This window comes from Arvicanthis niloticus, chromosome 7 (assembly GCF_011762505.2).
Source record: "Arvicanthis niloticus isolate mArvNil1 chromosome 7, mArvNil1.pat.X, whole genome shotgun sequence".
In the NCBI taxonomy this organism is placed as follows: domain Eukaryota; kingdom Metazoa; phylum Chordata; class Mammalia; order Rodentia; family Muridae; genus Arvicanthis; species Arvicanthis niloticus.
The window spans coordinates 81012671-81026570 of NC_047664.1; positions in this window are offsets into that span (position 1 = coordinate 81012671).

Sequence of the window (13900 nt, forward strand, 5' to 3'; positions counted from 1 at the left end):
TAATTGAGTTTCTATCCCCTTTGGGACTGCAATTCTTCCTTCTACTCTTCCATAAGAGAGACGCTGAGCTCCTTCCACTGTTTGGCTGTGGTGTTTGTATCAGTCTGAGTCAGATGATGAGTGGAGTCTCTCAGAGAACATGCTCCTGTCTGTAAGCATAACAGAGTATCATTAATAGTGTTAGGGATTGGTGCTTTCACATGGGATGGGTGTCAAATTGGGCTGACTGTTGGTTGGCCATTCCCTCATTCTCTGCTCCATCCCCTGTGCCTGTATTATCTTTTGACAGGATAAATTTGTATTTAAAATTTTGTGGGTGAGTTGATGTCTCTATTGCTCCACTTTGGTTCCTGCATGGCTACAGGAGGTAGGCTCTTCAGATTCCATATCCCAAATGTAGTCACAGCTAAGGTCACCCCATTGATTCTTCAGTGCCTGCTTTCTCCTAGGTTCTGTCTCATACAAAAGATGCCCCCACCACCTACCCCTGTCAGTTGCAGATTTCCATTCATTCTAATGGTCATCTAGCCATCTCTCCTGTTTTTCTACATACTTGATCCTAAACCTCCTATTCCCCTTATCATCTCTCCTTTCTCTCAGTTTTCTCCATATGCCTCTTAGAACTATTTTATTCCCCCTTCTGAGACTCAAGCTTCCTCACTTGGGCCTTCCAAGGAAGTACATAGCATGCACGTCCTTTTGAGATTGGATTACCTCACTCAAGACGATATTCTCAAGTTCTATTCATTTGATTGCAAAATTTATAACATTTTAGTTTTTAATAGATGAATAGTATTCCATTGTATAATGTATCATATTTTCTTTATCTCTTCTTCAGTTGAGGAGTGTCTAGTTTATTTCCAATTTCTGGCTATTACAAGTAGAGCTGCTATGAACATAGTGGAGCAAGTGTCTTTGTGGGATGTTGGAGCATCTTTTGGGTCTATGCCCAGTAGTGGTATAGCTGGGTCTTTAGGTAGAAAACTATTCCCAGTTTTCTGAAAAAACATCAATTGATTTTCAAAGTGGTTGTATAAGTTTATACTCCCACCAGCAATGAAGAAGTGTCCCCCTTGCTCCACAGCCTTACCAGCAAGTGTTATCTCTTGAGTTTTCTACCTTGGCCATTCTGATGGGTGTAAAATGGAACTTCAGAGATGTTTTGATGTGCATTTCCATAATATCTAAGGACTTTGAACATATTTTATGTGCTTCTCAGCCATTGGATATTCCTCTGTTGAAAATTCTGTTTAGTTCTATAACCCATTTTAATTGGTTTATTTGGGTTGTTAGTTTCTAAGTTCTAGAGTTATTTGCAAATTTTGGATATTAGCTCAATATCCAAAATTTCCAGTCAGATTAGGATTGGTGAAGATTCTTTCCAAGTCTTTAGGCTACCAATTTGTCTTAGTGACAGTATCCTTGGTGTTATGGTAGTTTCACAGTTTCATGAGGTTCCATTTATCAATAGTTGGTCTTAGAGCCTGAGCCATTGGTGTTCTGTTCAGAAACATGTCTCCTGTACCTATGCATCAAGGGTGTTTCCCATTTTCTCTTCTATGTGATTTAGTGTATCAGGTTTTATGTTGAGGTTGTTGATTCACCTGGACTTGAGATTCATGCAGGGTGATAAATATGGATTTATCTTCATTTTTCTACAAGTAGACATCCAGTTAGTCCAGCACCATTTATTGAAGCTTTCATTTTTCCATTGTATGGTTTTGGCTTCTTTATCAAATATCAAGTGTCCAAAGATGTATAGGTTTAATTTGGGGTTTTTGATTTGATTCCATTGATCAATGTGTCTGTCTCTGTACCAACACCATGTGGTTTTAATCACTATTCATCTGTAGTACACTATTGTTCTTGCTTGTTTAAAGTTACACCAAGATATTTTATATTATTCATGGCTATTCTAAAGTGTGTTGTTTCCCTAATTTCTTTCTTGCACATTTCTTATTTGTATAAAGGAAAGCTACTGATTTCTTTGAGTTATTTTGTATCCAGTCACTTTGCTCAATGTGTCTATCAGTTGTAGGAATTCTCTTGTAGAATTTTTGGTGTAGCTTATGTATATGCTGACCATTTCTGATTGACCATGAATATTGGTGTACTCTTCCCTGGAAAATGCTATTTCTTTGGCTTCCAGCATTTGTTAGTTGCCTGTATTTCTTTACGTATAGTTGAGGACCTCTTACAATTTCCCATCTACCTTGACCTGTCTATTGATGTTATCCTTGTTATGCACACATTTGGTCCATGATATTAATAAGATGTTTTGTGTATAGATGCTGTCCTTATGAGAATGTAGAATTACAGGAAAACATCCCATACCATTTGCATTTACAGTTTTTCTGTTCCTTCTTTATCTGAGCCTCACGTGCTAGAGTGTTTTCTAGATATATTCATTGGAAATAAGCACCACAACTGTGCATTTTGACTGGTCATAGTTTTCTGTAATGACCTCTTTCTATTACAAAGAGAAGTATCTTTGATGACCAGTGAATACTATATTTCCCCATGCATATAAGCAAAAATGTTTACCTTGATGTTAGGAATTGTGCTGGTTTAGTAAAATGACACTTGTAGCTTCTCTTCCAATATCAAAGATTTTACTAGAACTCAGTAGTGATCTAGGTGTCCAGTACCAGGAACAAAAAGTCTCCAAAAAATATCACAGATCAAAAGTGTATTCAAGTCTCTATCAAAGGTGTGCTCCTCAAGGAATTGTTTTTCTTGGCAGTTCTGAGTTGTGTTGGTGTTAATATCATATTTTATTATTTTGGTTTTTCTTTCTGCAGCAAAACCCATGAGACAATGGCAGAATCATCTACTTTGGTTCTTGGTTGCAGAAGTTTCAGTGTTCTATGGTGAAACAACAATGTGGTTGAGCATAATAGTACTTTATAAAGACCAGGAATCTCATGGATTTGATCCAAGATAAAATTATACAGTGTGGTTCAGCCCACAGTAAGAGCAGTTCTCCTCCCATATATTCTTTTTTCTAAGTAGCCCCATAGACATAGCAGAGGGGCATGATACTAATATCTTAGGAGCTTCTCAACCCAGGCGATTGGTAGTCCAGAATAAACAGCACACTTGTGAGTAATACAATATATAAAGGTTTATTATTGTCAGTTTTTTAAAGTAAATCATTTCTAAGTTTATATTTATATCAACATGTTTTTACCTGAATGTCCACGTGGTGTTTTAAGCAAATAAATATCAAAGTATTATGTCCATAATTTGTATACTGAAACTATAAGGATTCAGCACTAAAGTTCTGGTTGTATATTTAATAAGCTTCACACATCAACAATATTCTTTTTTGGTCAATATATATATAGCCACATAACATAACACTAAAATGAAGTCTCACCTGGAGTCGGATAGCCTGAGGAGTCAAATGCCAAAGTAATACATAAAATTAAATAAAAGTTTTAAACTAAACCATAAAGGACCTGTTAGACTTCTCTTGGGCTCATCACCAATATTTGGAATCTAACACATTTTCAAGATTATCAGTAATGAAGAAAGATTTGTGAGAAGAATATTTAAACACTCAGTGTGCTGCCAACCAATACTGTGATGAAGTTAATTGTTAGCATAGAGTCTGCTCCATACTCATTGCTAATTTACAATTGTAGTGGTTTAAATAGGAATGGCTCCCATAGATCCATGCATATCATAAGCAGAACTGAGAGACCAAGATGTGGAACTCTCAGCATCTTCTCTAGACCCATATCTACCTACATGCTGACATGCTCCCTGACATGACAAATAATGTACTAAACTTCTGAAACTATATGTCAGCCCAAACTGTTTTTCTTCATAAGAGTTGCTGTGGTCATGGTGTCTCTTCACAGCAATGAATTGCTAACTATGACAACAACACACATATCTAGAATGCTGGGTGCCACTGCTACCAGAGCTCTCATGTCTATGCTCAGATAAAGTCTTGAACTTATCTACTTTAGTCAGTTGAGAGTCTACTGGAATGATCTTTTCCCTTCATCAATGTAAACTGAGCTGAATCCATGGAAACATTCACCTTGAACAAACGCAGAGCTATACTAATACTGAAATACATTAGGCCAAGTTGTTTCTTATTTTCTTTTCGTTGTTGTCTATTTTACTGAAATTCATTGAAATTTAATGTTTTATATATAAGTATGAAATCCAGTGTTATCTAGGATATTAATTATTTCTAGAACAGAAGTAGGGGATTTTTCTATGGCATAACATTAATGACAATAAATGTGTTCCCATTTAGCTTTGATTTATTAATTTTATCTTCTAGGAACAGATTCTTAACTTCCATATGAGGGTGATTTCTAAGAGCCCCCACTTTTTTACATAATAACAAATCTAAAACCATAAAAGCATCTCATAATTAGCATCAGCTTGGTAGTGCCTCTAATGTGCTTTCACTAAATTTCTATGTGCTACATTTGCAAAGGGCAATATCAGAACTTATAGAACAAGAGACAATTGCTTGAAAGAAAGTTGTGTAGAAAGTGATGAGGACTATTTTGAATCTACCAACTATTCAATAATCTAAACAATACTTAAGACAACATCACATGTAAAAATACAGACTACAATGGCTGGATTATTCAGGGCGTCTAAAGTGACATTTTAGAAGCAGATTAACCATGCTTTTGTTAAACAGGATATATATATATATATATATATATATATATATATATATATATATATAAAGTTAATTGTTATAATTTTTATAATTATAAATTGTTATTTGGAACCTATGTGTGTCTTAATCAAAAATGTTGGGGTGTTTTCCTTTTTTTTGTTTTGATTGAGACAGGTCTCACTGTATTTAAGTGGCCTGGAACTTGATATGTAGATAGGCCAGTCTGTAATTTAGGGATTCAGCTGCTTCTGGTTCTTGAGTGCTGGGATTAAATGCATAGACCACCAGACCCAGTTTATATTTTGTGTAATGAAATAAAGACGCTTTCAACAATTTTAGAAAACTTTCTAAAAAACCTTGATTGTAATGATAGAAAACCTCCTAATTAACCTGCTGCTCAAGCGCCATCAGTGGAATTAATCTTCTAGTTGTTTAATTTTGATTTTGTAAGAGAAGGTATTGCTACCTATCCCAGGATCAACTTAAATGTGTGTTGCTAAACTTTTTTCTGCAGATATGTAAACAACATCTATCCTTCCAGGTGTCAATGACAAACCAAATTCAATTTTATCAAAATTTATTCAAGGGAAACAAGGAATTTTTTAGGCTTGCTTATTGTCTTAAGCCAGAGTTCTATTGCTTTGAAGAAACAGCTAACCATGACAACTCTTATAAGAAAACTATTTCATTGGGGTTAGCATACAAGTTTACAAGTTACCATCATGGCAAGAAACATAACAGCATGTAGTCAGATATGGTACTGGAGACATAGTTGAGAGTTCTATATCTATATCTGCAGGCAATAGAAGGAAAGATTCACACTGGGCCTGGATTGAGCTTCTGAAACCTCAAATCCACCCTTCACTTCCATCCATGAGGTACTTCCTTCCACAAGGCCACATCTACTCCAACAATGCCACACCTTCGATAATGCCACTACCTCTGAGTCTATAGGAATATTTTATTCAACCAACCACACACAGCAATGTGTGAGCAGTCACATGCTAGGGTGTAGATGACTCTTAAACAGTAGCATTAGAAGGAAGAGAGGAAGAGAAGAAGGGAGAGAGGGAAGAAGGGAGGGAGCAAAGAAGGGAGGGAGCAAAGAAAGGAGGGAGGGAAGAAGTGAGGGAGGGAAGAAGGGAGAAGGGAGCGAGGGAAGAAGGGAGGGGGGAAGAAGGAAGTAGTAACTCCAAAGATGCTCAATTTCTTCAAATCTTTTAAATTAGGGCTCTTTTAAATTTTAGGGAACCTGACCTAAGTTTGATCTCTGGTAAACTAACAGGCTGGTACTTAGCACTGGTTTCCAAGTTGCCCACCAATAAAACCTGAGCCTAGCTCAGTCTCTGGGCTAATCCCCAACAAGACCAGCATTTCCACCTTACACTTTAAACAAGACCAGCATCTACAGGTTATTTCCCCAACAAACCTACACCCCCAAGTTAGGAGCCCACTCCCTGCCGAACGACCACCAATGCTGGGGAATTAGAAACTAAGCTTATGATATGACTCCCATCACCAGCCAATTATGTTAAAGGCCACAGTAGCTTTCCAATTACATGCTTGTACACTGATGTCTCCACTTGCTGCTTACTATAAAGCCTTGCCCCGAATAGATATTCTGCACTACCTTACCACCAAAACTGTCCTATGTGATGGTAATGTGTTGGAGGGGCCTGAGCTAGCTTGAATACAATAAAAACTTGCTGTGAGTTGCATCATATCCAGATAGGCTCCTCTCTGTTATTTGGGGGATATCACTAACACTTCCCTGGCATTACAAGTTCAGTAACAGATTTAATCGATCTAACAAAAAGAAATCAACAAAGCCTGATAGTGCTCTTTAAAACAATCCAGTCATAAGAGTAAAAATATAAATGAATAAAAGACAGAAAAATGTCTTAAGAAGAGTATTAAAGAAGAGTATATTCCTGCTTTTTGTAACAATTAGAGAAATACAAAGACTGAATCCCTGCTTGAAAAATAAGGGCAAACCATTGAAGGCTGAAGTGTACAGTGTTACGATAGGTTGCCATTGTTAAATGTTCTTGAAGACAACTAGTGACATAACTATTGCTTTTATTCATTATGGTTTCATACACTGATGTTCAACTAACTTTACCTTTTCATATTTCACATTCCTTAATGACATACAATAGTAAAACAAGAATAGTAATTAAGGCCATATGATTGTGAAAGATTAACTGGGTTTAAATATAACATGCTGTATCAGGGAAGAATATTTGAGATCTAGTACTGAATTTCCCCCTATTAGCTATGCATCTCACAGAAATTATTTAACCTTTTATGAACCAGTTACTCCATGTGCGAGGATTAGAATGGACATCATATATAGTTTGCTGACAAGTGTTTTATCTTGTGTGTCCTAAACACAATTGAACTTTCATGTCTCTTCCTCATTGTGCATTTTTATACAGCAGTGTGTTCGGCAGGGTAAAGTCCCACTTTGCAAACTCACTGGCATGTATTTTTTTCTCACCTTCCTGAAGATGAGCAAAGGGTGATATGTGGTATGACACGGAGCAATATGTTCTAGAATTTTCTTGGCTTCTTCAGTTTTTCTCTTTTTGACTTGATAATGCCTTCCCAAAAATATTTCTTCTCATAAATTCCTTCTGTGCTTCAACACAGCCTTATATGACTATAGGCTCTTCTCTCATCCTTCTGTGCCCAGATACTAACACACATTAGGTAATCCTTTAATAGTGTATTTCTCAGATAAATCAAATTTTGTATATGTCAGTGAATTCATTTTACCCACTGTTTTTATCATTCCCACAGAGTTAAGAAGACAAACACATAATTATTTTCTTTCTATCTGTACAAAATATTCAAATAATAGCAAAAAAAATGATCCATGCCCAATTTCTGATGCACTCGGGCATAGTAATAAATACAGCCCCAAGGAATATCCTTGAGGAAAGTCCCAGCTTTGAAATTACTGTAGACCAAGAATAGGCAATTAGAATATAAAGACATAGTTCATTGGCCTTAACCAAATAGATAAAGTATTAAAAGAGTAAACTACAGATCCCAGGGCTTGGCTATAGTTTAAAACATAATAAATTAACTAGAGCTATTCTTTCTTCCATGTACAGAGTCTACTAAAATGATCATACCTATATAATGTATGATAAGATGTTTAGCAATTCCTTTTAAAATAAATGATAAACTGTTTCTGAATCTCATATCAATCAATCAGCACTTTCAAAACCAGTCTTCCCTCATTTGGGGGGTCTTTGTTTCTTTCTACTTTTAAATAAAAATACCCAGTTTTATATTAAACCATGTATATATAAATGGATTTTAAATGAGACAATTATGTGGGGTAACTACCTGACTAGAAGCTATTGGTTCTTTTTTTTCAGATAAAGGCCCATCTGATGTACTGTATGATGGGCTAGTACTTCATACTTCACTGTTATGGCTCAACTTAGTTGAGATAGACTACACAGATGAATACAAATCAGAGAGTCCTTTCCATACTTTTTGACTTTCTTATAGATTATAAATTTTTGGCTTATGTTGAATCTGAAAGTTTACCAGAAAGTAGTACTTTTCTGTCATTGTGATAAAATACTATGCAAGGAATCCCCTGCCATAGCCACTTGAACTCAGTAGCCCTATGACACCATAGAGGAAGGATCTACCACTGCTTTACTCTACATTCTTATCAAGTGAATAACACTACCAAATTCAGCTGCCAGCTTGACATGGATCCCACTCACCTTGGATCAAATCAGCATTCAATTTTTACTTCAGTTTCTCCCTTGGAACTGAGAATTTCTTAGGCTCTCTTCTACAAGGTGGAAGCTTGGCTTGGTGATGTCTTACCTCAGAACACACCTCCCTTTACTCTAATCCAGAGCAGGCCCTCTACTTAATGGACTAACTTATCTTCTTAGCAGTTGCAGCCTTTCTTCCTACACAAGTCTCGGCTGTAACGTTAAGCTTCTTAGCACTAAATAAATAGTCTCTCCAAACACTACATTTTACATTTCTTCCTTAGCCACTTGCTTCTTTTTTGTTGTAGACCTACATAAGAAACACACTACATCACCAACAGTATGTAGGATTTGAATTCCTCTGCCACAGAAATGAGTTTGTAGCTTTTAATGTTAGCCTCGAGCTGAACAAACTTAAACAGACTCTTTACCAAAATATGACAGGAATGAATCTCTCTCCCTGCTGCTAATATTGTTTCCCTCTGGAATCTTTTGAGCTGGGCATTTCTCTCAACACTACTGACATCCTAGTTCCTATTAAGATGACCCTTTAAGCTCTGCTGATAGTGTTCAACCTCCTTTCCAGCCCAAAGTTCCAAATTTTTCCACATCCAAAAAAGAAAATGTCAGGTTTTTTACAAGAGCCCACTCTCTGGTACAAATGTCTGTATTCGTTACTTTTTCTGACACTGTAGCGAGATACCATGACCTTGGACACTAACAAAATAAATAGTTTGTTTTGATTTATAGTTCCAGAGGTATAAGAGCTCTATAGAATGGTATAGAAGAGAGATGGCAACAAACAGTAAGCATGTGGGCTGAAGCAGGAATCTAAGAAATCACATCCTTTACCATAACACAAAGCAACCAGAGCAAACTGAAAGGTTGTAAACTCCCAAACTCAGTCTCAGTAATGTGTTTGCTCCATGGATCCTGTACCTTCAAAACCTCCCTATTCAACATCACATTCTAGGGTTCAACATTCAAACATCAGAATCTATAGGGAATATTAAAAAAAACACGCTCATGGATCATAATAGCTAAAACATGGTTTCAATTTGCTCACCCACTGAGTGGCTAATCTGTTAGAATGGTAAGAAAGACCTTATAATGTTTTCTAATGGAGCACTTACTTTTGAACTGTAAATACATTTTCAGTTTTCCAAAGCAATAAACAAAGCCTCGTGATCATGGATGGCCCTTGCTACCCCGTCTCACCTCAATCATTGTCCTCTAACTTGTAAAATGTCACTATACTTCACAATACATGTTTTGTCTATCGGATTTACTGATATAAATGTCTACCAACCAATCAAAAGAAATGTAGAATACAGTTACACCAACATGCCAGTTTTGATGCTCAGTACTTTCACCATCATAGAAGCAAAGCCATTCTGTCCTCAGTCCCATGTAAGGATACATCCCGTAAAATCTATGGCATACAATTGACTGAGGTCCTATTGGCCATTCTAGATATCAACCATTGAATACTAAACAATGGGTTTCCCCAAAACACTCAGTGGTGCCTGACATTGCAAAGTAGGCTTAATTAGACTGATTTTCTGTGGGATCTTGTCTTGAAGAGAACAAACCAATTAGTGGAGAAAGCTGATGCTACGCAAATGTGCACGGAGGTTGTAAGCAATATGATCAGAACTTAGAGCAATAAGTCAAACCGAGAATGGAGAATCATAAAAAGTCAAGGTCATGAACCCAAGGAAATTATCGGCTACATGTAAGTTGAGTGCAAGGAAGAAAACAAAAACTAACACAGAAGAACAAAAAAGAAGCCATGAGAAAAAAATTAATAAAAATCATATGTGTCCTTTAATTTTGGGAACATATATACATATACACATCTTAGGTTGAATTGTAAATAATAATGTTTGTTTTGTAAACTGTTTGACCTAAAAGTCATGTTGTAGAAACAAATTAAAGTTCTTGAAGACAAAAAGAAAAAAAAAAGAAAAGAAAGAAAAGTACCCTCAGAATGCCCTCAGTTCTCTCATAGCCAATAATTCTGGAGTTGTTTCTTTCACTGTATTTACTAGCTATAAATTTCTTTTGCTTTTTGATCAATGTTGACTTTTCCTCTCCAAGTAAGCATATACAAAGATTTTATGTAATTTAATTTTACTATGATCATTTTAAAAGATAAAAACTAGAAAATATTATATAACTGCCTATGTATTAATTTTATATAAACTACTACACAACACGGAGGCATAGTGACTAGGTTAGATCATATGGCAAAATATTCTATCTTAAAATATGCATAGAAAAGTTGGAATTTGTTGAGGGTTTTCAAATTGTCTTAAGCTTTTTAAAAAAAATGAAATGCTATAAGGAAAGAATATGGAATAAAGTTGCCAATCAGATGACAAATTCATAGAACTCTTTCTTACTATTTAGATGCTGTTAAGGTTTGTTCATCAACATAAATGTCATAAAAGGTTTTCTAAATAACTCTGACTCTTTCCACTGACTTGACACTACTGTATATTTTTCTTAACTTTATGTGGGAGAAACAATGAAAGAAAGAGGAGGATAGGGGTGGAGAAATGTCCTCTTGTCTATTTTTCAAATAAATTTCAGAAAAAATGCTTCCCATTCTGATGCTCCTAGGCTATGCCCTCCTTAATCAGGGATGACACACAATCAAGACTTCTCATGGAAAAGCCTACAATAAAAGATAAGGATTCTGACAATGTCAGTGTCTGCAAACATCTCCTGATGCCACCAGGTGAAAAATAATCACCCTCAGCACTCTTATGCTACTTCAAATTGTCATGACCTAAATGACCCTCACTTAGTTTTTTGCTGTAAAATTACAGGGATAAAAATGGTGACATTCATTTTATAGGAAAACAATTCCTAAAAAGTGAGATTAAAAATAAAAGATTTATTGTCATTTACACGACAGAATGGCCTGCTAGAGCTTGACATTCTTGAACTTGAGTGTGCGCACATGCGCGCGCATGAGTATGCACACACACACAAACACACTTCACATAAAATGAAACTCATTGTGAAGGATGCAGAGTCAGACTAAAATGTAATCTGTGAAATTTAGAGGTAGGCCGTGATTAGAGTTAAATAGTCATGAGAGGAAAGAATCTATAATGCAACTCCTGGTGGTTCAACACAGAGAAGAGAATGCAGCATCTTCCTCACTTAGCTACTCAGTCATCTTTCATTCATGTGCAAAACATGGCTGCCCTCTAGAAAATATTTCAATGCACTGGTTGCAGAAGTAATGGTCCCAAGCAGTCAGACTACAGTTGGAAGAATTAGACAAGTTCATATAGTGTATGCTTACCACAGTCTAGAAATTTTTCTACATCATGAATTTTTCATCGTGAATGGTTTTTTTTGAAGATTTAGTTTATTTTTATTAAATATTATATTTACATTTCAGATTTTATCCCCTAACCCCCTTCGCCACCACCACCCAGGAGCCTCCCATTCCATCCCCCCTCCTCATGCTTCTATGAGGATGTGCCCCTACCTACCCCCCCATTCCCACCTCCCCACCCTTTTTAAAAAGTGCTAACATCAAATAAGAAACACTGTGTTTGCAAGTATGAGAATTCATTCTTGGGATTCTCAAATTGTATTACATAAGGATTATGTGCCAAAGGGCTAGTAAATAAATAAATAAATAAATAAATAAATAAATAAATAAATAAATAAATAAAAGCTAGTGAGGCCCCACGGACCCACAAACATTACAGGCTATTGACATTGCTCTTGATTTCTCTCCAGAAATTGATGGTGAGACCTTATAGCTGAAAATATCACGTGCTTTGATCATACAAAATAGAGAAATTAATCTGGTAATGATCTAGAAAATCCATCAGTACTGGCTGTCTTTCATAGTGCTGGTAAGTGATAGTACACTACCAGGAGAGAAAAGAAAGTATCACTCACCCAACTTGTGAAGTCTGTGAGCTACTCTAATGACAGGACTGACAAGATACGCCCTCTCCTGCAGTGGTGGCACAAACATCAAAGTAGTAACTAACCAGTTTCTGGTTGGGCTTACTCCTGCTCCATGTAATGGAAACCATGCCTTGCACTTTTGTCAAACCCAATGCCTGTGTAGAGTCAAGTCATAGGTCCTAGGGAGGCCCTACTACTATCAATCTGATAAACAGATATAGTGTTAAACTGATCTTTTATAACTTGTCTCTATGCACATAACTTAGGGTATTTTCTGTCCTCATCAGAGAAGCTATTTTTTAACAGTACCTGGTGATTAACATAGAGACCAACAACACAACTGGTAAATGTTTAGAATATATGAGACTGCAAAATTCTCAGCCCCAAATTGAACTTCTAAATAGCAATACCACCCAAAGTGCTCAGAAACTGTTATAAAAAGAGATGGCAAATAGAGTGTAAGCACCACAGGCAAGTGGTTAAAAACAACAAAGCAGTGTTTTCCAGGTACAATGCGTTATACATATGAACTCAGAGTGGTTGTGTCAGTATGCATAGGATGTGTACAAGCTCAAGCCAAACAAAATTCTCAGCATGGAGATGGCAGGTAAGCATGAAGTCCTCCACTAGCTGGAGAACTATTGGCACATTACAGCTATTGGAAGAGGGAGAGATGGTTTTCTGTAAGAGTCTGACCCTGGTATGTTGACCACATTCTAAGTATATTTTACACACTCTGGTGGTTTGAATATGATTGGCCCAGGGATTGACAATATTAGGTGGTGTGGCCTTGTTGGAGTACGGGTGGCCTTATTGGAGGAAGTGTGTCACTGTGGTACTGGGCAATAAGACTCTCTTTCTACCCACACAGTAGCTAGTTTTCTCCTGTGTGCTTTGTGATGAACTTGTAGAACTCTCAGCTCCTGTAGCCCAACCTCTGCCTGGATGCTCCCACGCTCCTGCCATGATGATAATGGACTGAACATCTGAGTCTGTAAGCCAGCTCCAATTAAAGATTGTCCTTTTAATAGTTGCTTTGGTCATGGTGTCTGATCATAGCAGTAAAACCCTTAGACATACACCCTAATAAAGATTACTTAAGTACCAGAGATAGGACTTTATGGACCAAAAAAGAAGAAAAGTTAGGTGGATAGAGATGAAGGTTGATCTAGGAGGAGCTGAGTCAGGATAAATGTGACCATGAGCATTGTATGAAATTCTCAAGATATGAATAGTAATTTTATTTTTAAAAAGATTATGTGGTGACTACCAATTCCAGGATTACGGTGATAACCGATGGATCCTTCACTAACTCTAGAAAACATTTGTTTGTAATTTTAATGTCTTCAAATTAATTTATCCCTGATCTCCAAGTAATGTTATAGGTCTTTTGTAATTGTAATTATGGATTAGGGTGACTTTAGCTGAGTTTCCCACCAGCAGGAAATATATACTAAAGTGCCAACCTCCTGTAGCCAGGCAGGACTTCCAGCAGAAGATGCTGACAAGCAACCCAACCACAAAATTTTTAACCCAAAAGTTGTCCTGTTTATAAGAT